We start from the raw sequence: 27,408 nt of genomic DNA, 5'->3' as shown, positions 1-27,408 counted from the left end.
TGGTCTGGTCTTATATATATATATATATATATATATATATATATATATATATATATATATATATATATATATATATATATATATATATATATATAGTTACTACAGAATATATAGTATGTTGGTGTGGATGATAAATTTATTTTGATCACATAAGTAATTTTATACACATATAATACAATAAATGGCAAGAAAAACATGTCAGTGTTTATTATTTTTTCAATAATAATAATAATAATAATAATAATAATAATAATAATAATAATAATAATAATAATAATTATTATTATTATTATTATTATTATTATTATTATTATTATTTCAAATCGTTTCTGTGCGATTTGTGAGAGGTGATCCTCTGGATAGATTAGTCATGCCTGGCACTCACGTACATGACGCAGGTGTTGGTGAGGAAACGTCCATGTAGATGTTCTTCTGTTTTAGGTAAGAAATACTTACTCTGACATGGCTCAACCGTTGTGTTTTGTGATTGTATTTGCGCTTTAATGGTGTTTTTTTCACATTTCAGGCTGTTAGAAGATAGTTGTTGAGCTAGCTTCTGTTTAGTCTGCCGCCTCTGTGGCGCCGCACGAGGTCAGTGCGGCTCCCTGAGTTTCTGTTTTAGAAAATCTTCGTGTACTTCCTTTTTAACCCCTGTGTATTGTATGTTCACATATCTTAAGTCAGGGTTTTCTAAATTTTGCCATGCTAAGGACCCACATAGAGTATTTTTGTGGCTGGGACCGCTCTCTGGGTAACTTATTAAACTCCTTATAAAGTGATCTTGCAAATATCAAAATGTAAACATTAAACTTCTGAATATGTCCTTATTTTAATCAACACCTCCTATCTTGTTATTGGTCTATTTCGGTTAAGCTGTCTAAAAATTAGCAAAAACTGAACATGTAATACCTTTCTCTTATTGATGTTGTATTTATTCAGAAATCATTGATACACCAATATGGAGAATAAATGCCTGACAAGAAATGAGTAGAGTACTGTACTGACACCATCTCTATTTGATGTTTGATTAAGTAATGTAATCAAATTGAAAGAGAAATGTCCTACATTTTTTAAAACTAACCTTAAAACTATCAGTTTGGCTCTCTTGTTTAATCTACCATGATAATCTGGTCTGATAATGTATGTATGGATAAAAAGTACTCCAGTTTGATTCCTAGGGAAACAAAATAAAAGGTCAGCAGATGTAAGTTGTTTATGAACACACTGAAATAAATTGCAGAATGAAGCACAATTAGTGAATTACTCAGAGGACAGTTTGTTACAATATTTTCATCAGTGTTTTTAAGGAAATGAATGTTTGTGAGCAGAGGTTTTTTTTTAAAGGATTTTGCATCGTTTTTGGTGTAGACTTGACCTCAGAGCCATGTTTGTGTGATATTAAGAATCTTCTAGATTGTGTTATTTTCAAGGTTAGCTGTTGCACCCGTAGTTAAGTAAAAAGTATTGATGTTAATGATCCAACAGACTGCTTGGGTTTATTGGCTCTAAACAGCTGGAAAAGTATCACTACCAGTACATCAGTATCTTTTATATCTAAAAAGTATTTCTCACAGACGGCATTTGACCGTGGGTAGAGAAAGTTTTAAATAATTAGATGAAAATAGTTAAGTTTACCAGCTTCAATTTTATTGTGCACTCTGGCTGATTTTCCTCCTGTTTTAGCTTCTGAAGACATTTGAATAGAATGGAGTAGTTTTAGATAATCTTAGCAACAACATTGTGTCTTTGAGAACGACACGGTTACATAAGAAATATTTAAGCACTGTACCTTTTGTGTAAATGTGTGCTAGCTGCAACAAAGAGCATCTCTCATGTGAGCTTCTCTTTAACATAACGCGTTCTGTGAATTATACTCGGAGATGAATGTAGGAGGATAGGGTTTTAGTCGGATACTAGGGGCCTTACGGCTTCATTCATGATTACATGGCAGCTTTAGCAAACACGTGTGGTGGTGTGTTAATAGGAGCGTGTGGGCGGTGGGCTCAGATAGGCCCTGAGCATGCTATGGTAGGTGTTTGCTGGACTTGGCCTCCACCAGGCATCATGACATGGCTGACCCCTTGCCCAAGGGTCACAGGCCAGACTTTTCCTTTCCTGTGATGAGCTGTTAACTGACCTCGGGGCAGTCAGTCAGGCTCGAGTGTTTCAGTGTGTGTGTGTGAGTGTGTGAACCTCAGCAGGCTGTGATCTGATTTACCCTGACAAGGCAACAGGACCGAACAATATAAATGTCTATTTTTTCTCTCTCATTCGCTCCGTCACTCTGTGTGCCTCTGGCAAAATGGGGGAGGTGATTAAACAGAACAAATCTACAAAAAGAACGACAATCTCAAGGAGCCAGTTGGAATCTAAATCCCTGTCTTGTGTACAGTATCTATAACACAAACCAGGAACATTTGTGTGCCATTTGGCTCAGGTTTCTGCAGCATTTCTGCTCTGGTAGCCTGTTCCTCGGAGTGGAGTTTTATGATTTTAATGATCCCCTATGAGATTTCTTTCCTTTTTTGATGTGCAATCCCCAAATGAGCCAAAGTGTACAAGTTCCCAGGCCCCAGCAACCTGGAACAGCCTGATGAAGTAAATCACACCAGCTGTATTTTCCCTTTGTTTGGATAGATCATCCTTTTTTATCTGTGAGTCTTAGAGACCTAATTTGTGGCTCTTGTATTGTCATTAAATTCAAATCACAGAGAAAAGCTTCTGTTCTTCTAAAATCCAAATCCCTCCTGATCTTTGATAAGCCGAGGAGGCTTTAAGTTTAACAGCACTTACTGCTGTTCTGAGTGTTTGACTTTTCTAACCATCTGGATGAGAGAGCACTGCGCCCACTGCATAAAAGATCTAAATTCAACTTCTCATCCCATCAACTGCAGCTCTGTTTTAATGTGAACCATGATTAGCAAATCCCCCCTGATTAACAAAACTGTGTTCCCCATGCAACGGTTAAAGCCACAGTGAGGAGGTTTGGCCAAACCAGATCAACAGAGGCAGGACTGAGTGTTTTAGTGTAGTGATCATAGACTGTAAAAAAATGGACGTCCGCTTGCACGGCTCGAAATGAGGTCCGCGCAAAGACTGCTCCCCCTAGTGGCTGGCTGCAGTATAGGTTAAAAAAATCAGACTATCCAGTCATTCCAGATGGGCTGTGGTCAAACTTTAAAAAATTAATACTCCTTGTAGAAATGTTTCTCATGTTTGATTGTTGTGGTGATTTCAAGATATCATTTGGCTGTCTAGTATTCAAGTCCTCTTTTTTCTGAAAAGTTTCGTTTTCATTAGTTATAAGAGGTTAAAAAGGAGGTTTTATGTCTCGTTTAATGATGATTGACAGCTGCCATTCTCGTGTATTTTTTGGGGGATTGTAAAACATGTCGGAAGGCAGAGTCAGGAAACCCACTAGACTCTTGAAAGAAAAAAAATTATTATTATTTTTGTCTCCCAGCTCCACTCAGATCCTCCCAGAATCCCTCACAGTCTCTACTGCCCAGACTCTGGCTGCACAACTGCTTCAATGGCTGCGCCTGTGACAGGGGAATTTTAGCTTCAAAACCGTACAATGGTAAATGGCGGAACCACGCTGTCTACTCTATATACAGTCTATGGCAGTGAACTTCAAGGCTTTAGGCCTCATTTTGGTCACATGTCATCACCTTCTTAAGATACTGGCCAAAGTCATTTCTTAACAAAAAGATTTTCAGACATGCACCGATCTATCGGTCAGCTGATCAATTGGTGCAGATTTCCTACATATGAAACTGATCCTATATACCTCCAGGAAGGTCTGACAGCCAGCTATTGTTGCTTTTTGCTCTGAGGCCTAAAACTCAGGACACTTTATTGGTTGTTTAAGTTAAAACATATAGACTTTATCGTTTCACAGGTATTGTTCAATGATTTTCATGAAATAAAATTGGAACATTGAAGGTTTATGCTGTCAGTTATAGAAAATAGAAATATGTATCTGCCCAAATTGGTATCAGCAGGTCAGGCTTTTTAAAGATCGTTGATCAGCCAGAGAACTGTGATCGGTGCACCCTAATGATGTTTTTCTTTATCTTGATTATCTTCACATGTTGTTGGCCACCTCTGGCAAATTCACTTAAATCCTCAGTGGAACAAATCATGCAAATCTACCCCTGTTGTATGTCTGGAGCGGGACTTAAACTGTATTACTTTGCCCAAATTAAAACTGGCACTATGTGACGAAGGCAATTTTACAAGTGTTTCAAGATGGCTCTTTTTTATCCAGCAAAGTAGTTACATCCAGGAAGCTAGCACAAGCGGCAACCTCCGGTCTAAAAAAATATAAGACATTGCTGAAGTGCTAAAATCTGCTGTTTCTCAAGTGTGAGGCTTGAGGCTGGCTCTGGAAGTACTGGAAGTCACATACACACCAAGCCAAAAAAAAGCTGTTTTTCACTAGTTCAAAAAACGTCTCCTGTCTGAATCACTGATTTTATTATGGGCACACGCTGTATGGGGGGTGAATTATTATTTTTAACTCGGCAGTTCAGAGGATATCAAAATCACAAGCTTGCCCATTCAGAGGCCCAGGTCATGTGACTGACAGGCACCCTATAGCTGTCCTCAAATCCCCTGTCACTTCCAATATGGCCGTAATAGCTGATTTGCTTCAAAAGTCTGTTTCAGAAACAAACGGGTGATGTTGGGGAGACTACATTAATTAGACAATCTATGAGCTAGCATTTAGTATTTAGCAAAAATGGAAAGCCTTATTTTTGACTGAACACCTCAAAGAGTTGAAATATTTTTCCTCTTTTGTTGGAGAAACACTTGACAGTTCTGACTCTGATCAGGCCTCATCTACTAAAAATGACGAAGCCATTGTTGTAGGGATGAAGCAGCATGTTACCGGCCAAGGCCAAGTTATCTTGTTTCTAGAGCCCGACCGATTAATCGGTTGGGCCGATTATGCCTGTCACCGATTAATCAACATCAGCCAAAATGTAGCCGATTATAAACAATTTTGCACCACGGAGATTCTGTCGCTCCTGCTCCTGTGTGTCTGTGTGTTGGGCTGCCCGAGTGCCTGGCCGCTCCGTCCAACATTATCTAATGTAAGACTATAGAATGACGTTTTAACGTCCAGTTGGCTTTTTGTGAGATAAACAGAGATAAATGCTACTCTTATTTCACACGTCCACCATTATCTAATGTAAGATTATAATAAGGCGTTTTAACGTTGTGTAAGTTGCTCATTGTGTGTTAACAGTTTGACTTATTTATTTATTATTGTGTTTACATTTTGTTCTTATTTATCATTGGTTAACACTACAGTTCTTATGTTGACAGTTTTATAATTTAAGTTCCTTGTTTTAATTTAATAGTGTTTTGTCTCTGTCTTGAATCATATGGGTATTATAATGATTTGTGATTATATACAGTATATATCCTGTGTATATCAATGAATTTCTTATATATATCAGCGGATATATCGGATATCAGTTGATGTATCAGATATCGGCCGATATATTGGATATCGGCTGTTTTTTTGCCCCCTGGTACTGGTATCTGCATCGGCCCCAAAAATCCCACAGCGGTCGGGATCTATTTCTTGAGCTTTATTGTTCACAGAGTAGAATTGAATGTCTTTATTGTCTTTATACAATTGTACAATGGAATTGTTAAAGCTTCAATTTCATAGTGCAGCAAAACAACGAAAAACATCTTGCATAGAAAGACACAACTTGCATTGAGGTAAGATGAGCAGTGTGCAGGTGTTTATGTGTATTTACTGCAGGATATATACAAATACGTTATGTGTACTTTGAACAGTTAAGAACTGCAAAACAAAACACAGTGTTCAATGTGCTGAGAAGAGGATCTGTTTAAATTTGACTGCAGCGCCACCTTTTGGCCCAGAGTCTCACACACACTGTCGTGAAGATGTGACTCTTTACAAAGCGTGGGTTTGTTCTTGAAATGAGAATCAGGTCGTAAAAATTCTCTTTGTTTAAGACAACTTTTTACTGGATACAACAGATGAGATAAATTACTGTTCAGTATTTACATATTGACAAGCAAAGTTTGTTAGTTTGTTTAGTAGTTTAGTAGCCATCGCTATGTAGCGTTGCGAGCAGCCTGGTGCTGTGAGACATGCCTGAAATGTGTAATGTTACTGAATCCTGGTTATCTATGTTCTGCCAGCAGTGATATTATAATAATTTGTGGTCTTATACATTATATATCCTGTGTATCAATGAATTTATTATATATATCAGCCGATATATCAGATATCGGCTTGTTTTTGCCCCCAGTATCAGTATCTGCCCTAAAAATCCTATATCGGTCGGGCTCTAGTTTTGTTTCCTAAGAAGCTTGGAAAAAATTACTTTCGGCCATTTTTCTTAAAAGGGTGATTATATTCTGTCATGATTTAATTTATGTGACCCTAAAATATATATTTGATGACATTTACAGGAGTGTAGATAAAGGTTCTCTCCTCTCTTTTTCTCATTCTTCTCCTGTAACCTAAGAGTGGCACACATCTCAGTGTATTACTAAAGTCATGCACACGAGTTCCTCTCAAGACCAAGATCAATGTGGCATAAGAAGAGGCATTAAGTAATTGTTCAGTTTATTATATTTGTTTGTTGTTGGATTCCTCACTAGAAAACATTAACATGCTGAAACTGTGACCATGTTTGTCTGTTGTTTTTTGTATTTGAGGCAGACCACCTGTAAGCAAATGACTCACCTTACTGATTTTTATGTTTGTTGTTAAATAATTTACACCTGAACTATTTTTTTGTTTTGTTCCCTCATCCAGGATCAACCCCCTTTTTCCCCTCACTGCTTTTTGTCCTGCTTCCTAAATCTGTGTCTGCTCTCACTCTTCGTTTTCGGTCCTGCCTGTCTTTTTATAGAGACTCCCTGAGCCGTATGCCCTGCAGCACACTGGATTGTGAATCCAAACAGCTGGAGCAGCAGCAGATAGACAGTGACTGAGGAGGGGGAGGAGTGAGCAGGAGAGAGAGGGTTGAAAAGCATGCCAAGCGAGTGCGAGGCGCTCACACTGAAGCAGGCAGAGGCAACAGCTACAGCAACAGCACGCTCCTTCCCCGTCCTCTCCCTCCTGTCCTCTAATCCCACATCCATGCTGGGGGAGATGGAGGGTGCCCTGACCCGCTGAGGAGCACCAGCTCTGGCGAAATCTCAGCGACTCTTCTCCTGTGAATGCTTGGATCATTTTTGGAAGGGGACAGTCAACAAGAAGGAGTGAAAGGAGGTGTGTACCCACGAGCCTGTCGGCAGGCAGGAGGGAGGGTGAAGAAGAGGAGAAGAGGGGGACGAGTGGTAGGTTCGGCTCAGCAGCTGATGCCTGGGACTGACGGGGACACGGAGACAGACTGAGGGGGAGCGGAGGGCTGGCACGTGTGGAGTGCTGTGTGCAACTTGTTGGCCGAGAGGGAAAGGAAAAATCAAATACGCACAAAGCTGGACAGATGAGGAGGCATCAGGGAGCACGCTTTAGTCCTGGGTAAGTCCACTCACACATCGCACAGTGAACATTTTCTCCTTTATGGTTGCTATGGTGTTGGAAGTCGAGCTCAGAAACATTTGAAACGCAACAGGGCTGCTTCATGGTTGATGTTTACCCATCTCGACAAGTCTCCCTACTTGCCCTCGGATACTTGCAGCAAAGGAAAGAGGATGATAAGGAGAGCTCATGTGTGTGCCTGTGGTCATGCTTTCTTACAGTCCACATCCTGTTATTACATGAACTTAAGCATCATAATGGCTTTCACACGCTGTCTTCAAATAAACCTGCACTGATGTAATGTTCAGCCACACCAGACAAATGAAACAATTACATCACACTTAAACCAACACTTGTTTTTGTGGCCGTTACACCTCTCATTACATCCACTCTGAGCGGTTTAGTCTGCACACAGTGTGGAGCCATAAATCGTGCAACAATAAAAATGTGAAAGCAACTGAAACTTGTGGCTGCTGCAGACTTGTTTGTGCACTGAGACACATATAGCTCCCCTTACCATGCTGCACAGCTATGTGCTGTAACATGACATGTGTAGCCATGTGTTATGTCACGTTGTGGCAGAGTGCATATGGCTTATGGCAGCAGGTCTGCGTGAGGTGTATCTGCCAGACACTCATCTGTAACCTCCTCTTTCTTTTCTTACAATCTCCCCTGTGTCTTTCTGTTTCCAATTATAGACTGTCACCTCTTTCCCTTCTCTCCTGATCCTATCTCCTGTTTCATTCTCTTGCTGAGCAATTACCTTTACCTGGCTTGGCCCCTCCGGACAGCACGGCTTGTTAGTTTCCTGTCGGCCTTTTCAACAATCAAAGCGAGGCACAGACAGACAGACAGACAGGAGGGGAGGACTGGGGTTTCATGCTCATTTCCCCACATGGTCACCCGAACAAGAGCATTGAGTGTGACCTCAGTGAAGCCTGAACGCAGCTCACACGTCTTGTTTCTGCTGCACTTGCGGATCCAGAAAAAATGCAAAAATAGGGAGTAACTGTGCGGGCTTTTCAAAGAGAACAGGAGAATTACGCTTCTAATCATGCAATCAGCTCATTATTTCCTGCTCCTCATTAACTTGTTTGGGTTTCTAACTTTATCACAGACTCGTCTGCCTTAAAAAGGAACAAAAAAAACCCTCACCCAGACAGAGCTGGCAGGAAAATCGCTCGGAGCATATGGGCAAACTCCCAGCGTCTGACAAGAGAGCCGAATCCCCCTACAACCTTTCTCCCCAGCTGACTCCCTGCACGAATTAATGTATGCAGCCCTCTTTCTTGTAGCTTTCGTGTTTCTCTTTCCCTATATGTCATTTCCTTCTCTTATCTTAAAACAGTATAGATCCCAGAGATTACACATATTTACATCAAAGCAGTCACATAATCCCACCACCTGTACAACCTTTATAATACAGCAATGCACCAGCTGTCTATAGAGGGGCATTAGCGGCCTGACTGCTGCCAAAGTAATGTAAAGAGACATGGTATGATTGCTAAGAAGAAGATAAGAGGAAAAGAAAGAGTGGCGTTGATTTAAAAAAAAAAAGGTGTGAAATCAGGGTGATAATAGAGCAGGGATGGAGAGGATAGAAAGCGGTCAGGTGTTGGCAGAAAAACTGAAGAGTATGGATTAACTTGGTCTTCTTGGAAGGTGTTGATGTATTTTTCGAGTGAATGGACACAGCTGTAAAGTGAGACTTTTCAGCCACAACAGGAAAAAGACGCTGAAGGAAGTGATGGAGAGGGATAGGCACAGATTACCAGTGGGAGGGGATGATATTTGTTTTTATTCACAAAAGCATTCTGCTGCTGCCTTTTCAGAGAGGAGTACAGAGCATAGCTTTCTCATTTATTACCAGGCTGGGCTAAATACTTTGTTCAGATTGATTGAAATCCAAAAAAACAACTGAGACCAGTTCTCCACAACAAAAAAGCAATTCTAAGGACAACCTCATCAGCATGTCGTATCGAATCAATATGCAGAAACAAGTTGTGGCACATTTCATTTCTGCCTGTTGATACAGTTGGAGAAAAGACTGGAAATAATGACAGTCACCAGGCACGGATGTGAGAGCAGCTTGACAGGCTACTGAACAAAAGTGGAGCAGGATCCTGTCCTGCAATCCGGGCAATAAGTGCATCTCTAAGATTTCAAATTCGTAACTTGAGCCATGGATGTCAAAAATTGCTCTCGGAGTAGGAGTGGGTAAAGATATTGATTAATTGATGCATGTCAATATTTCCAATATGGATCATTGATGTTTTCATGAAATGGTAGTAACATGTTTTGGTCCAAAAAGCCAATAAATCAAGCACAGCAGCATTGTTTCCAGGCTCTCATAGCCCCTCTGTTCAGAACGCTCTGATTTAGTGGGCGTGACCTTCATATGTAAATGAGCCACCGCTGATACCGCCCTGCTCTTCCACGTCACTGAGAGCGGCGCCACGAGCTCCGAATGCACAATGTTTAGAAAACAGCGAAGATCATTTACCGTAACATTACAGGCTAAAACAACAGGCTAACCGCAGCTACTGTTAGCATCCTGAAGCTAACACAGAGACAGGGGGGACACTGAGGAAAAGCTCTCACATCTGCTCCACAGCACACAGCATTTAAAATACTCACATTTCCAGGATCCCAGGTTTGTTGGCCGATGGTTGGTAATGTGTCTGGATTCAGGACCAGTCTATTCACTAGCCCTCTGTTGCACTGTTCAAAGTTGGAAAAGCAGTCGGCCGCGAAGTGACTAGCAAAATCACATGCACAGTTTTACTGAGTGTAGCTGGAACATTTCCTTGATAAATGAACTCTAGCCACTTAGTCTTGTCTTCTTCAGAGATGGGAAGCTTGTGCATGGAACTATGTGGCTGTTTACAGCCAAAAACAAAGCAGTGATGGCAGCTATGGCTGCTGGAGCAGCAGCAGGAGGGGAGTGGGTGGGGAGGGGGTACGGGGGTATCTGCCCTGGTGGACCAATCAGGTCAGACTTGCTCCTGATTGGTCAAAAAAAGGAATATCTGACGTCAGCAAATCCCCAAAATCCAAACAGCCCGTTTTAAGTCAGGATTTTACATTCACAAGCACTATTAAGTACAGGCTTTGTCATTAAATATTACTTTTTGTGGGCTGGGAGGAAAGCCAAAGACCCACAAATTTCACTAAAAGACTTAATAAAGGGATTTTTGCATAATATGGGACCTTTAACAGGGACCCTGTGGCCTGCTGTGAGATGTGAGGCCAAAACACTGCCTAGATAGGTGCTGACACCCTGCATTGGTGGAGCTGAGGCCTTGATACAAAGTCAATACCCGTGGCTTTGGAAATTTTGATTGCTTTCGTATTTCTTTGCCAGAGCCTCTTTTTTTTTCTTTTGTGGGGGGAGCTCCAAGTATTCTGGCTTCAGAGCTTCCATTATTAGTAACCAAACTGAGCAGATAAAACTGTATCCAGATTATCTTAAGTGCTCCACTCATGAAAGTGTGAATGTTTAATGGTTGAATTCATCGCTTTGGACAACCAGCGAATCTTCTTCACAGGCGATGCAGGTTCATATGTCTCTTTGATCTACAGCATGTTGTGCTTCCCGATATAGCATACAACATACTGCTGAATAGCACAGTACATGCAGTACATGTCAACATACGAGGTGATTAAAACACAATGTGACTGCTGGTCGTTTTATAACAGGCGTTTGTCCCGTGATCCAGCACGCTGGATCTATTCCTCCAGTTTCAGTTCCAGTTTAAATATTGTGATTCAGTTTCTTGTGAAATCAGAAGGTGTAAAATGGAAAAGGGAAAAAAATACAAGAGAAAGAAATATAATATTTACTTTCTCATCATTTACATAATGATTTTGACTTTTCACAGCCTTGTACAAGAATCAGTTTGAAAGTATGGTCTGAGTATTCAAGGGATGAACTGGGTGTCCTTGACAGAAACATAATTATATCCACTACTTTTACAAATTTTAACAATATATTCATTAGAAAATGTTGCGCATAACACAAATTAACAACTAGATTTGCACATCCTCTGCGTGTTTTAGTTTATCAGCCTACAACCTTACTAATTTGTATTCAGCAGGAAGCTGTGTTATGGCTGAAAAAGCTTTTATTATCTACTTGTGCTGCCTGACAAGCACAAACAGCAGAGTGTCTTTAGGCAGCTGTAACAACACTTAGTTCGAATACATGTGACTGTTTAAGCTGTGAATGAAAAGGGGAGTAGAATAGAATAGAATAGAAAATACTTTATTTATCCCCGAGGGGAAATTCAGGAGTCACAGCAGCATTTAAGAAAACAAAAGTAAGACAGTGCACGGAAAGTGCAAAAAGGTCCTCAAGAAAATAGACGACGACAGCCCGTCCACCACTCTCCAGCCCAGCCAGTCTCCACCTCCACAGGGTCCAGGACTGAGCTTCTTCAGCAGTCTGTTCAGTCTCTGTCTCCTGGATCCTGTCTGCCCACAGCAGGCGAAGCTCCTCCAATGTGACTCCGGCGTCCGATGTCAGCTCTGTCAACCAAAGACGTAGCTGCAAGAAGAGCAATGTATAGGTTGAGAGAGGCTGTCCTGAAATTTAACCTAATGGCTGCAAGTGGCTCCTAAAGGTCAAAGGTCAGCCATGAAATTGTCTGTTAATGTAAACAACAAACTGTCTCAAGGGCACAAACTTTCCACAGTTAAACAAGCCACCACCACTTCCCACCCATATACATAACCCTGCAAAGATTACACTTTGAAAAAGATGGCGAAGGCTGTTATGCTCTGCACAACGATCATTAAACTTACTTTTCGCGTGACGAAGCCTACTACTAACTGTAGATCTGCGGACAGCACTGCACTTTCCGCTGCATGTCTCGCTGTCTCATGGCTGTGCAAAGTTGTTGACAACTTGTGATATGCTAGACCAGGGGTCTACAACCTTTACTTTCATAAGAGCCATTTTGCCTCAGCTCACCTGGATTAGAGTCATTCAGGAGCCACAAAATGTATTTTATCTTCAGAAAAAAGACAAAAAATGTATAAAATTCTAAATATTGTAAAAATCTAGTAAATAGTTATCGAGAAGCTTTTTGGTCAAAGGGAGTCTTAGTTTTTTATTTCTAATAGATTTTGAAAAAAGAATTTAAAAAATGATTTATTTGTAATGTCATGAATTTGCTTAATTAATGAAACTTTAACAAGTTGCAAAATGTTTCAAAAATTTTAAAATTTTAAAATAAAAAAATAATAAAAAAAAAAATTTGCAAAAATTTGCAAAACATCCAAAAATTTTGGAATGCCAAAATTGTATAAATTTGCAAAAAATAAAATTTTGGTATTTCAGAAATTGTACAAATATTTTAAAAGAGACAAAAAAATTTAAACGTGGAATTTAAATGATTTGGAAAAGTTGGCAGAAATTATAAAAATAAATTGAAAAATATTTTGTTTTGACATTCCAAAATGGCCAAATGGCTTTTTATTTTGAAAGCCATCCGGCCATTTAGATCGACCTGCTTTATGTGAAATTAATGTGTAAAAACTCTGGGATCCTGCATGAGACTGGGACCTGCTGCTGACAGGACAAAGCTGTCATCACATGAACTATTTCATTTTTTGATGCTAACAACTATTTAAATATTTGGAAATCATTGCCCTTCCCTACCATTAACCAACCACTCTTTTATCTCTTTGACTTCCTCTATAAAAGATTTCCTACTTTCCCTTGAAACCCAGCTGACGTCTGGATGAATCTGTGTGAATAAAGCACTGTGTGTATGAGATCATGATTCTCCTTCAGGCTTTAAACCCTCTGCAGCACGAGGCGTTCAGGAGGCATGGGAATTTGAGAAACACAGAAGGTCAGGGCCTTAGGGGAAAAGAAATTAGCGCAGTGTTTAGCTGAAGGAGATATAAAGGGGCTGTGTAGTGAGACGATTTGATTAGGAAGGTGACCTGGGGTTTGTGGGTGTGTCTGAGGAGCTTATGATGTCAGTGTGTACTTGTTTGTGTGTTTGTGTGTGTGGATGGTGTCTGACCTTGAGAAATGCATCAAGCATTTTAAGGATGTCCTGTGTGTGGGATTGCTGCCATTAAATTACTTCATGGTGGTTGAGGTGCAAAACCATAACGCTCATGACCATCACACACAGGCTTAATACCCCAACACACTCTTACACACACAATAAAACACCAGTCTTCATTAAGCCGTGTCATTACAGTGTAGAGTCTTATTGTTGCATCAGTGGCTGCAACAAAATTTAGAGCGTTTTCTTCCAATATCGTCCAGCCAAACAGCATGAGAGGAAGAGTGTGTGTTTTTCTGTGTGTAGAGGTTATGAGACTTTTGAGATGTTGGCTCCTGGGTTGTTGACATGAACGTTGTAAAAGTACAGGTCATGATCCCAGTAAGTAAGGAACAGGTGGGTGTCTATCCCAGGGCACCCAGCATGTGGACTTCTCTGGAGTCTTAGCCTTGATCCGGCTCCATTACGACCTCTGACCTTACCTAACCACTTCCTTTCCTTCACATTGTTCCTCCTCCTTTCCCTCGCTGCCTCACGATAAATTATTCCCTCTCACACTCTCCCTGTTTTCCTCACTCTGCCCTTTCACTTTCCATTTGCTTACTTTAATTTGCTTCTCCAGCTGCATTTTTTCAGGAGTGACCCCGAGCCTCAAGATTCTGTTGTTTATTCTCCCGCTCACGGTTTCTATCTGTCTATCCATTCATCTGTCTGTCCCCCTTTGCCTCCCCGTCTCTCTCCATCACAGCTGCTCTGGTCTAATAGAAGTAACACTCATAATGAATTAGCATTTAGCCTTGCTTCATAATTCAGGCTGACATTACCATCCCTGGAGTCATTCTCAATCTCTTTAATATAAACTCTTAGATTCAATTTGGTAATGATGAAATCTTTCCATCAGAAATACAAAAAATCTAGTCTGCCAGCTGGGAATGGATGTCAGGAACCAGCATTTTCTTTGGTACCGGTATGTGATTGGTCAGAACCAGAGAGCTCATGGACAAACAGGGCTCATATTGGTATCGATAATAATAAAAATGTAGTTTTGATTTAATTGTTTATTTATACTACTCAGCTATTGCATGAAGGGATAAAATATAGTAGGTCTAGTGTAGGTTTCTCAGAGTTTCTTAGTTTCTTATTTTGCAACATGGTGAATTGACTGGCTGACAACAACTATGCAGTTTTTTTCAAAAGCTGTTTCATTCATACAAGCTGGTTTTTAGTTTCTTTCTTCTCATGGCTCCTGTATGACAACAAATCACCTTGGGAATATAAAAACTGGGGATGTAATGAAGTAACTAATATTTTTAAGTAGATTTAACAGAAATTTAGAACCTAACTGACTCATCTCGATGTGGGAAATGTTCAGCAAACAATCCAAATAAAGCACAATTAATGTATCATGGCTGAATATAAGGTCACAGAGCCAGTGCCTTGACCATGTATCACTGGTATGCCAAGTGTGGCTAACAACAGCAGAGCTAGCACCGACAGCATCTGGTCTTCTTTGCTTAACAAGTTCATTTATTTAAGCTTGTTTTCCCCTGCAGGCTAACGCATGCATGGCTGTGCAGTTGAGTGGTTATTCATTCATTATTTATTCTTCTTTATTCATATGGCACCAATTAAAAAAAAAAAATGTATCCATTCTTTTTTGTTTTGTTTGGGTTTTTTTTTAGGGCTTTTGCTTTTCCCGATCCAATTTATTTTACAGTTTTGGGGATTTTCAATTTGATTTGTAATTCTTCAATATTTCCAAATTTTTCAGTTTATGGTTTGCTTTCTTAACACCAGACTGAGCAAAAATGTTAAACACAGATGATGATCTGGCCTATATTAGGAAAGGGGTGCACCGATCACAATTTTCTGGATGATCACCGATCTTCAAATAGCCTGACCTACCGATACCAATTTTTATATTTTTTCTTTAAAACAGACAGCATATACCTTCAATATTCCAATCTTATTTTATTGAAAGTCATTGAACAATACCTGTGAAACAATACGATCTTTATGTTTTAACTTAAACAACCAATAAAGAGCCCTGAGCTTTAGATCTCAGAGCAAAAAAGCAACAATGGCTGGCTGTCAGACCTTCCTGGAGGAAATTGGCACTGATCGATCAGTGCATGTCTATGTCAGAGCCATATTTTCCCAAAAAAGATGCACATCATATAGTCAGTTTTTAAGTTTTGTACAGAGGGTCTGATGTCTCAAGTTTTTTCCAACCTAGCTTTTAAGCAAAGACTAAAATGAAGGATGAAAATTTGAAAAAAAATAAAAATAAAAAGATTTCTGAGCAAAAATATCACAACTTAAAATCATTCAACAAAAAATCTTGATACTACGATGCAGCACACAGTTATCATGATCTGTGCTCTGAGACACTCTGTCATTTGTCGGTATATCACAGCTTTAGGCAGAAACCATTGTTTAGAGCTACAGTCAGGTTAGTAGAGAGCAGCTGTGTAAAGCCTGAATCTGCATTGTAATTCTTCCCACTAAGATGTATTTATGATTTTGCTGTCGGATAACTGTACAAGCATCCGACCCTCACTGGGCCAGCTTAGCTCATCCTTTTTGGGAAGCTGTGTTTATCTTGTACAAGCTGAAACACCAAGCCAAGGTTTTAAGACTTACACACCGGAGACCATTTTTGGAAAGACTCCATGTTTGTTTTTGGACTGAGAGCTGAAACCAAGAAAAGACCCATTATAAACTGAACCAGCTTAATTCAGCTGAACTCTGAGGCAGCTGTAGAAATCATTTAGACAGCTGATGAGTAAAGCCACCTCTTACTCAGTGTATTTTCTTCTTTTAGTAACATTTCTTTGTTGGGCTCAGGTTTTATTGCTGCTGCTATGTATGGAGCCTCAGCCACGTGATGACACGTGGATGTAGCAGGAGGTGAAATCATAACACCTTTTTAGTTTGAGGACGATGTATGACATCAGAGGTGAATCTGGGGTCAACAGTTTTGACCTTTTGCCCACCACACAGGGTTGGTGAGTGTATTTTTAACTTTAAGTTGCCTGGTACAGGAATAGCACCATTCTGTAGGAAATAACTGCTGATAGTGATAGTCAGAGGCACAAGCTGGGAAAGAGGCTGAGAGGAAAGGTGTCCTAAGGCATATGCACATTGAGTCCCTTGTTTTAGATGCCAATCTGTAGTCCGAAAAGTATCGTCAACTGAATGTGATGCGTTTATTTTTCTATTAGTTGCAAAAACTTGAATTAAATCAAATGATGATGATGACATTGCAAGCTGCCAAAAGCATCTCTGAGTAGTCAGACAGCCCTCAAAATTAACTGGACAGATGAAATGAACACCTGCAGAAATCAAACCTGTTTCAAAAAAATATTGACAGACATTTTGGCATCAGTGTGCAAACATGATTAAAACAACATAGGATTGAATTTCTTTTATAACCTCTGTCAATTTTGGATGGAAAAAAACAGACTGTGTGCAAAGGCCTTTTGCCTCTGTGATGACATGCCGAAATAAAGTAAACAAGATATCATAACCTTAACCTGTGGCTGATGATGGAGGCATCAACTCCAGTCATTTCAACAGTAAATGATACTGTGTGTTAGTGTGTGTAGTTGTGTCCAGCATCGTTCCCGTTACCCACCCAGCTTGAAAAGAGGCCTTGTGTTTGTCAGCCTCCATTAAAAGTTGATGCAGGTCATGAAGTTTGTTGCTCTGCTCACCTGTTCCTCCACTTTTAATGCAGGCGTTAATGCAAGTCAAAGGGATTACCCTCTGTGTGTGTGTGTGCATGTGTGTATTTTGTGTGTGAGAGAGAAAGTGGGCCTGTTCATTAAACCTTAATGGAGGTTAAATAGTGATACCACACATTTTTATGTATTATTTTAATAATGAATCCCCACCATAGACTGTATACTGAGTAGACAGCGTGGCTCAGCCATTTACCATTTTACAATTTTGAAGCCAAAATACCCCCGTCACAGGCGCAGCCATTGTAGCAGTTGTGCAGCCAGAGTCTGCGCAGTAGAGACTGTGAGGGATTCTGGGAGAATCTGAGTGGAGTCGAGTGACAAAAATAATTAAAAAAAAATTCTTTCAAGAGTTTAATCACTTCTTGACTCCACCTCCCCACATATTTTTGAATCCCCGAAAAAAAATACATAAGGACGGCAGCTGTCAGTCATAGTTAAGCGTGATGTAAAACCTCATTTTAAACCTCTTATAACTACTGAAAAAAAAACTTTTCAGAAAAAAAGAGGACAACTAAATGGTATCTTCAAGTCACCACAACAATCAGACGTGAGAAAAATTTCAATGAGGTGTATTAATTTTTTAAAGTTTGACCACAGCCCATCTGGAATGGCTGGAGAGATGGATTTTTTTTACCTGTATTGCAGCCAGCCACCAGGGGGAGCAGTTTTTGTAGAGACCTCACTTTGAGGCAAGCAAGATGAGGTCCATGTTTTTTACACTCTATGATCCCCACACAGGATGCTCTTGTCTTCTCCTTGGTTCCACTCATTCCCCTCAGTGCAGGGTGTAGAAATGTGTGTGTGTGTTTGTGGTTTATTTGTGTGAAAGTGATTTTCTTAGTCGTGGCTGAAGATTGAACAGACTGTATTAGAATCATGATCTGTCGTCAAATGTGATGCATATGATGAATGTTTGATGAACTTCCCTGTCAGCCTGTTTGTGGTAGAATGTTTCAAAGCAGGCACGTTTTTGGTTTTTAGGTGTGTGTGTGTGTGTGTGTGTGTGTGTGTGTGTGTGTTTTATCATCTTATGCCATCTGTAGAGCAGACCTTTGGGGCAGGGGGGACTTTATTCATTAACTCCGACCACATGACTCCTAGGAGAGAGCATTTTGTGTGCGTGTGTGTGTGTGTGTGTGTGTGTGTGTGTGTGTGTGTGTGTGTGTGTGTGTATGTGTGTGTGTGTGTGTGTGTGTGTGTGTGCGTGCGTGCGTGTGTGTGTTTGTGCGCGTGTGTGTGTTTGTTATACTTTGCACACATAGGGTCAATCAGGCCCACTTTTCTCCTCCTCTGTCTTTCCGTCCCTCCTTCATCTGTGATTCTCAGCAGTTGAGCGGCGTTCTGATCCATAAGGAGTCTGTTAATGAATGCTGTATTACTATTGATTTTTTCCTCTTATCCCTCAGTTTGCTCAGCGGCGATACAAACCATGTTTTCCTCCGATGTCGAGTGCAGAGCTCAGCTGATAGCTGTGATGAAGTGTTGTGCCCTGGCCCAGCAAATTGGATTTTAATGATTCAAGTATCATTTCTTGAACACTGCTCGCTGCACCCTGCAGAATTAAACTGTGATGCCCTCTGTGACAGGCCCACAGAAAAGGTCAAGGAAGAAATGTTTGGCATTCAAGCCAAGTGAGGAGCAATTTCTGCTTTATTTGAAAATGTTGATGGTGCTTCAGACCAACACAGAAAGACAACTTTTTTTCCAGGACATTGATTGAAAATACAAGAAATTTGATTTTTTTTTCCTGTGTGATGCCACCTCTGTGTTGGTGTTACTTAGCCTGAGTCACAGCTCTATCAGCTACCGTTGGTTTGGGTGGTCTAAACATGAGCTATCATCATAGAAGAGCCACAGCTCACACTGGCCTGCTTTGTTACCTCCTTCATAGATGTGTTGTTCCTGTAGGGAAGAAATTCACAAAGTATAAAAGCGCTCTCCATGTTGTCTCTTGAGGTTAACTAAAGCAGGGCATACACTGTGTGATATTTTAAATAATTTGTCTCAGCTCCATCTCAAACTGCACGACTTGATCGCTGAGGTTTAAAGTTTGCAGCCCATGAATCATGTTCTCACACTGTACGACCTGATGCTTTGATGCAACTTCACTGCTCACACTAAACGTCCCCGCGTCGTACTCTGTATCCTTCTTCTCCTATGGCGTTTGGGAGCTTGACTCTTGTATCCAGCTCTGCAACATCAAAAGGAGGAGAAGAAAAAACCCAGAAGTAGGAGACGCACACCGAAGATGCTCAACAAAAACAAATGCCTTGGAAATTTGTGCCATTCTGTGAGAAAAGACAAAAAAAAAGAAGTAGAAGACGTGTATATAGACAAGGAATTGTCGAGAACAGGACGTACACAGCTACAGCTAACTTCATCCAATTTTAGACCAACTTCGGAGATCGTGAGGTGTCAATCCTTGTTGCCCCATGTATAGGTTGACACAAACATCCGGGCACTCGTGGGCGGTACCAACGGGGCCATTTTTTGGAGGTGCAAAAAAAACGCCATAGCAACCATAACAACCCATTCTAAAAGAAGACTTTATCAATCATCTCAGACTTGACGGCTCGAAAAATGGTCAAGTGGTGCAGTGCAGGGACTAGTAAGAATAATCATTATATGAAGAAAGAGGATGGAACCCAGCAGTACTCATCCTACAGGTTTCCGTCCCATTTAACAGAGCCAGTAAGGAGGGAACTGTGGGCAAAAGCCTGTAATCGCCTTGACCTGGTTACGAAGAAGGCATGGGCGCCATGGAATGAGGGGAAGGCCGTTTGTGTGTGTGTGTGTGTGTGTGTGTGTGTATGTGTGTTCGGCACACTTCATTGGGTGCAAGTACAGTATGTCTAATTATAATCATGGTCAGAGTTTGTTTTGTGGTAGTTTAGCAGAACCACACACTTCACGACCTTCACTACTACTAGCCTGCCAAGCTTCGTTGCTGTCGTCAGCCGCAATCTACTCTTCCAGCTGTCTGATCCCAAAAAGCACACAAATAAATAAAATATGTAACGTTAAATCAGAAGATCACGATGACAAGGTGAGGTGACTAGATTTCTAACTGGGACAGCTAGAGATATTGCGAAGAATCCTGTCATTTGTCTTGGCTGCTGTCACTTGGTCATAGTAAAATTACAAATATCCTACTGAATGAATGAATGAAACTTTAAACAGGAGAGCCTCATTAACAATAAAAATCTAATTTCACATCACCACATGCGGCAAAAGAAAAAAAACAAGAGTTGTTTCTGAAGTAAAAGCCCACCCACAGCCTTAGCTTCTTTATGATTGACAAATGTATCTCATAGTTATGACTTATCTCATAGTTATAACTTTCTATCTCGTATTTATGACTTTGGCTGATTCTGCCAGACATCGCAATCGATATGGACACTCTTCCAGCCCGCATATATTAAGCTTTAATTTATATCGAGCAAGGGCACTGGGCTCGAGCTAAGTTATGCAGTCTGGTGACATGGAAGCCCTAATGACCTTACCAAACGAACTAACAAACGAACAAACTGGCATAAAAGTCTTAGAAAGTAGTGGCACCGCAGATTTGTACCGTTGTTCTGAATGTGTTGCTATGGGCGCTGTGGATTGTTTGCGCCTCGGGAAAAATGGCACCGCGTTGCACGTTACGCGTGACGTCAGCTTGTGTGTCTCTATACTACACGAGGCACGACACACGATTGAGCTAAAATTCGACACGATTCAAAAAATAGTTGCACGAGTGGGAAATCAGCTCAAAACAAGCTGACAATCACTGAGTGTATGCCCGGCTCGACCCAGCTGGATCCAAATTTATGAAATACAAAATATCGAACATTTTAAAGTGTTTGTGTCTCATAACATCACTCTGTAAGATGATGGTGAACAAAAAAACAAGTTGTAGATATTTAGTCCAGAAACTTCAGGATGCTAGAAGGTGCTACAGTCATTTGGGACACCTCTGATGTGGCCACTTGCTACTGACACCAGAGGGAAACGTGGTTTGTACTGCAGCCGAGTTCAGTCTCAATGGGGGGGACAACCAACTACTTTGGCTTCCTTGGCAGCCAGTATTTAGAAAAGTGAGAGACCCACAGGCCACCCCTGGCTACAGTCTGGTTAAAGGACTTAAATTGAGGGATGACATCGTATATTGCCAGATTGTAAATTGCATTTTCTCACTCAGTGTCAGATTATGGCTGATTATGCTCTGTGATAACAGTACAGCCAGTGAGATCTGCCTTTTCTTCTCTTTCCACGCAGACTGTTTTCCTTCACACAATCAATGCCCGCTGAAACAGGCGTTATAACAATATTACTGGTACTACAAATGGAAACAAGAACACAACTGACACAAAAACTGTGTCCCTCACCCACAGATTCTGTTTTTGTTTGCAGAATCTGTTTGGAGAAGTTGTGCATGTTGCATTGCAAAGTTAGCTGGAAAATATTAGTAATATATCAGTGCTGTCTCATGAAGGAAAGATGTTTAAAGTTAAAATAAGAAGTTTTTATCTTGTTTTGAAATAAACTAAATAAATGCACAATCAATGAAGTGACATTTTACTTCTCATTTCTTTACACAAAGGATGCAACAATTCTGATTCAATTCAACTTTATTAGATTGTTAAAGGAGCTGTGAGGAGTTTGAAAGTGATCTTGAAAAAGTCTCCCTTCCAGATATATGCCTGATTGTAATCCACACTTTAAAATGAGATTTTCAGCACCGATATTGCAGGTTATTTTAAATTGCTACTTCTTAGCCTCGAGTTCAGGTCAACCAGGACTGGATTCATTTACAGCACGTCTAGGTCTCCATGGCAACACCACGCCGGCTGACAAAGTTAAGTGGAGAGAAGAGTGGTCTGTATTTTTTCTCTGCTGAAAAGAATTTCTGTGATTAATTTTGTAGTGATTGTGGACACGGGAGTCTAACTGTCAGACAGAAAAAGGACAGAAGATCAGAGGAAAGATAAACAGGAGAGTGATACAGCCCGGGCTGAAGGCTAATTAGCTGTTAGCTCAAGCTTTATCACTCTGTAATACAGGGGCTAATCTGTTTGTGATAATGTTCATTCCAACCCACAGTCAGCAGTTATTCTGCAGTGGTCTGTTCAAACTTGAGAGTCTATCAATAAAATGAAGAGTGAGGTTACATTAGCTCTGATTGGTAGATGACTGGCAGGACGTAGCTAACCAGGATTCACTAATGTTACACGTTACAGACATGTCTTAGAGCACCGGACTGCCAGCTGCGTTAAATATAAACAGCTACTAAACTACTTACAAACTGACAGTGTTTACTTGTTGTCACATTAGCCTGCAGATTTGTTGGAGTACTGGGCTGATGATGCTGCTAACATATAGCCGGCTGCTACAATGTTTGTTTGATGGAACATTTCAAACCTCTCTCCTTTTAATTCCTAAACAAACACATGCATCGCTTAAAGTAATTTACGACAGTGTGCAGAGAATCTGGGCCACAAGGTGGCGAGGGACTACAATTAAAACAGATCCTCCTTACAGCATCTTTAATAAGTGGACTCAAACGTGGTTTCTCATATTACTGGGACCCAGACTCTCCCCTTTAACTCCAAAACAAGCATCTAGATCCATATTTAATCATGTTAAACATACCCTGACATGCTTTGTCAAATCTAGTTGTCCGACTCTAAAAGTCACTGTACTGACTGAAGTATAATTTGTCATTAAAATATAACAACAACTTTTCAAATAATTTTCCTTCAGGCTTATTCACAGGGACCTTCAATCTGCAAGTTGCACTTATAACAACCTCTATGGGGACAACTTGTTTGGGTGAATGTGGATGGACATAATTTCTGTAATGTCCTTCAGCACTAGCCCCTTTTTTTCCTCTCTGTCTCCACACACACACACACACACACACACACACACACACACACACACACACACACACACACACACACACACACACACACACACACACACACACACACACACACACACACACACATTGAAACACACATATATTTTGCTCAAAGGGAGCACAGATTCAGGCATTATTTCTGCCTCACTGCTACACAAACAGGCCTGCAGAAGCCCGGGGACAGTTAACCATTGGTATGGGTATACACAGACACACACAGATACAGACACACACACACACACACACATTCACCCGGGCACATGTGCGTCACCCCCCCTGCAGGGCAGGAGGCATGTGGAAGTCACTTGGGGATGCCAGCACATATGTGTTGCTTTGTCCTTTTTCTGTGTCACATAGAATAAAAAGGGCCACAGTTGAGTCTCTCTGAAAAAGTGTCCAGAATCGGTTAAAGTGTAATTAGAGCTGAAGCTTAGCGACCTCTTTCAAATGAAATTAATCCTTGCTTGGCTTCTTTTGCAGTTTACACAACAAGACGGTTGAATCATATGCTCCATTTATGTTGATCTCCATCCTTCCAACGTTTGTGAAATTGGTCTGAGACTTGTTGACCTTTAGCAGATTAATCACAGCATAACAAGACAAACTGAGACGTAGATCTGTGTTGACTGATGTTTGTGTAGACATCAAACTGGACTGTGTTAAAACAGCCAATGTTTCTGTTGGCATCACTCTGCTGTTCTTTATACACAAGTTATCAGCTCGCTCAAGGTGTACACAAAGATCTGCTCCACTTCCTTTGGGTAATTTGCACGTGTACCACTAAAAAAGTGGGCTGGTATGAGGTATTTGTCAAATCAGGGTCTTACCCACAGAGGATGTGGGTCAGCTTAGCCAGTTTGTTGACCACAGCAGACAGGCTCAACTCTGCCATGTAATTCATTTCATCAGAAGAAACACTGTTCTGGTCTTAGGTGAATGCTCTGTTGGGACGGTTTTCGATACTTGACCAATATCAAACCTCACTATCACAGACCCTCACATCCCCCCATTTCACTTTATAGACCCAGATCAGTGCCCTGCAGATGGAGGAGAATGGGGTGCCTTGACTTATGAATGTCCCAACTAATGAGTATTTTGAGATGGACAATTTTTTGCTTTGAGTTGGGAGCTAAAATTTGGGTTACAAGCAGAGGTGTCAAGTAACTAAGTAAAAATACTTTGTTACCTTACTTAAGTAAAAATTTCAAGTATCTATACTTTACTTGAGGCATTATTTTTGAGCCAACTTTTTACTTCTCCTTAGAGCCCGACCGATATGGGATTTTTGGGGCCGATGCCGATACCGATACTGGGGACAAAAAAAAAGCCCATATATGATATATCTGCTGATATCTATAATAAATTAATTGATATACACAGGATATATACTGTATATGAACACAAATTATTATAATACGCATATGATTCAAGACAGAGAATGAACACTATCAAATTAAAACAAGGAACTTTAATTATAAAACCATCAACATAAGATCTGCTGTGTAAACCAATGATAAATAAGAACAAGCTCTAAACACAATAATAAATAAAGAAGTCAAACTGTAAACACCTTAAATAAATAAGTCAAACTGTAAACACACAATGAGCAACTTACACAACGTTAAAACGCTGTATTATAATCTTACATTAGATAATGGTGGACATGTGAATTAACAGTAGCATTTATCTCTGTTTATCTCACAAAAAAGCAACTAACATGGTGTTAAAACGTCATTCTATAGTCTTACATTACATAATGTTGGACGGAGCGGCTGGGCACTCGGGCAGTGTGCAGCCACACACACAGGAGCAGGACCGACAGAATCTACGCAGAGCAAAATTGTTTATTATCGGCTACATTTTGGCCGATGTCGATTAATCGGTGACAGGCATAATCGGCCCAACCGATTAATCGGTCGGGCTCTACTTCTCCTCCTTACATTTTCGGGCAAATATTTGTACTTTCTACTCCACACATTTTAAAAACAGCCTTGCTTCTCCTGTTTCATTACAGCTTGTCATAGTTGAACAAGACACGCTCCAAATAAAGTAAAAACTGATCCTAAAATCGCTGAAACTGCGCCATTCGTAGAGAGTGATTTTGATTGTGGATGGATGAGATGTATAAACGTAAAACTATTCCAACACACTATTGGTCTGTACACGATCCATCACACCTGCACATGACATAAATCATGCCACACTTCAGCAACGACATAACAGACGTATGTAGCATAGTGTGAAAATGTCCGTGGCAGAGACTCAGGAGGGGGATGAACTACATGAACTATAGGCTCCTGTGGCACAGCCTGAGCTTTTGACCTTGATGGCATTTTCCCCCCTTTAAGTTACTTTTACTTTCATACTTCAAGTAGTTTTGAAACCAGTACTTTTACACTTCTACTTGAGTAAAAAGCTTGAGTTGATCTTTCAACTTCAACAAAAGTCTTTTCAAACCCTAATATCTACACATCTACTTTAGTGATGAATGTGAAGATTTTTGAGCCTCGCTAGCCTCAGATACCCCACTGCTGGCATGGCAAACACCACAGTGAACACCGCAACATCCTCCAAGCATCACTTGTTCAACTTTTTTAGCTCACGGTGGAGGCATCAGTGTTGTGCTCGCACTTGTGCTTGCAGTTACTTTGCAAAACTTTCAGACTTTATTCAAAAGAAACACCCATAAAAAGTTGCAACTCGGCGTGCAAGGTCCTTATGGGGACACTTGTCTGATTCATTTCAGAAACACCCTGAAGGAAGGATGAAACAGGCTGCACAGGGCAGATTTTTATTGCAGATGAAAGTGAGGAAAGGTAAGGCAAGAAGGGCAAAAAATGTTTCTGGGGGTTCAGATTGCATTGATTGTTTTTCAGTTTATTTCAATAAGGAAAATTGATTTGACATATGAGCAATTGGAGTCACAAGGTTCATCACAGAACAAATTCAACTTATAAACCAAGGCACCACTGTGGTACAATACAAAATTTTTGTCAGCAAAATGAAGCACTGGACAAACAATTATATCACAATTAGGCTGAGTGTGTTTAAATTAGCAGAGGGTGGTAGCCTAGCTTCCATCCAGGGGCTGAGCTCACCTCATGTGACTAAAATACTCCCTTTGACAAGTTGCTGATACAACCCCACTGTAAAAATTCAAACTATCCCTCCAACAACTCTCCATCCTGCTTCCTTTTTTTCATCTCCACCACCATCTCCCCAGGGCCCTGCTAGAAGGGACAATTATGGGGCATCAAACTCAGGAGATCAGAAGAAAAAATAGAAGGGGTGCTGTCGCCCGTTGGTCTGCCTCCCAACACACCTAGCAGAGATCTGAACTGTACTGAGTGAGCTTTTTTGGTCGGCCCATGTGCTTGCGTGACTGTAAGAAACAGAGTGTCCCCTGACTCAGTGTGTTGCAACGATTTGTTAAAGCGACTTGGTTTTTTTTTAGAAAGGAGAAAAGCCTGTGGCAAGTTTCTCCTCCTTGTCTCGTCTCTTTCTTTTGATTATTTGCTAACTGTTTTTCAATAAAACACTGGATTTGCAAGACTCCAAGGAACAAGCTCTTCTCCCCGCAGCTGCTGGCTGAAGAGGCGTTTTGGAAGAGAAACAATCAGAAAAGTCTTGTTGTACAGTCGTGTCAAGAGGATAGTCTTCCTTTTACAACAATGTGTCCCTAAAAAATTACTCATCGTCGGTGTTGCCTTTCAGGAATCTGTCAGACATCAGTTGATGATGGACTGGATAACTTGTGATTTTTGGAAGTAGGATTCATCAAAAAGTGCTATCCTTGGTGTTAAACAGCATTATATAGGAGACTATGGGGCACCGATTGTAAGGTTGCACACACTACAAAGAACAACATTTCTCCACATTTAGCTCTAAAGCATCGCTTTTTCTGCAGATTTAGAGAAAAAAATGTGAAATGTATTTCTCAAATATTATATATAAATGTTAAATGTTATTTATAAATGTTAGAAATGAATGTCCTCATTCTAAATATTTAGCTACATTTCTAAACATGTAGTTTTCACTCTCAATATTTAGCAAAGACTAAATATTAACCAAAGATTTATAAATCTTAAGCAATGATTTTCTAAATATTTACCAAGGTTTCTAAACATTTAGTCGAGATTCCTAAATCTTAAGCAAACCTTGAGCCAAGATTTTTAAATATTTGCAAAGATTTCTAAGGATCTAATCAAGATT

General features: G+C 40.4%; 1 protein-coding gene across 1 annotated transcript in view; it reads left to right on the top strand.

The window, feature by feature from the left end:
* The first annotated feature begins 378 nt into the window (after positions 1–378).
* Positions 379–27,408, top strand: part of lingo3b (leucine rich repeat and Ig domain containing 3b) — a 65,041-nt gene continuing 38,011 nt past the window's right edge. Inside the window, exons 1-2 of the mRNA XM_074688333.1 lie at positions 379–441; positions 6,909–7,522. The gene's annotated coding sequence lies outside the window, so the exon portion shown is untranslated. The remainder of the gene's footprint in view (positions 442–6,908; positions 7,523–27,408) is intronic.

Source organism: Halichoeres trimaculatus, unplaced genomic scaffold, assembly GCF_033239565.1.
Source record: "Halichoeres trimaculatus isolate MK-OKI-2021-1 unplaced genomic scaffold, fHalTri1.1 fHalTri1_scaffold_15, whole genome shotgun sequence".
NCBI classification, from domain to species: Eukaryota; Metazoa; Chordata; class Actinopteri; order Labriformes; family Labridae; genus Halichoeres; species Halichoeres trimaculatus.
Note: the sequence above shows the minus strand (reverse complement) of the source record. Positions and strands in the feature narration are given on the sequence as shown.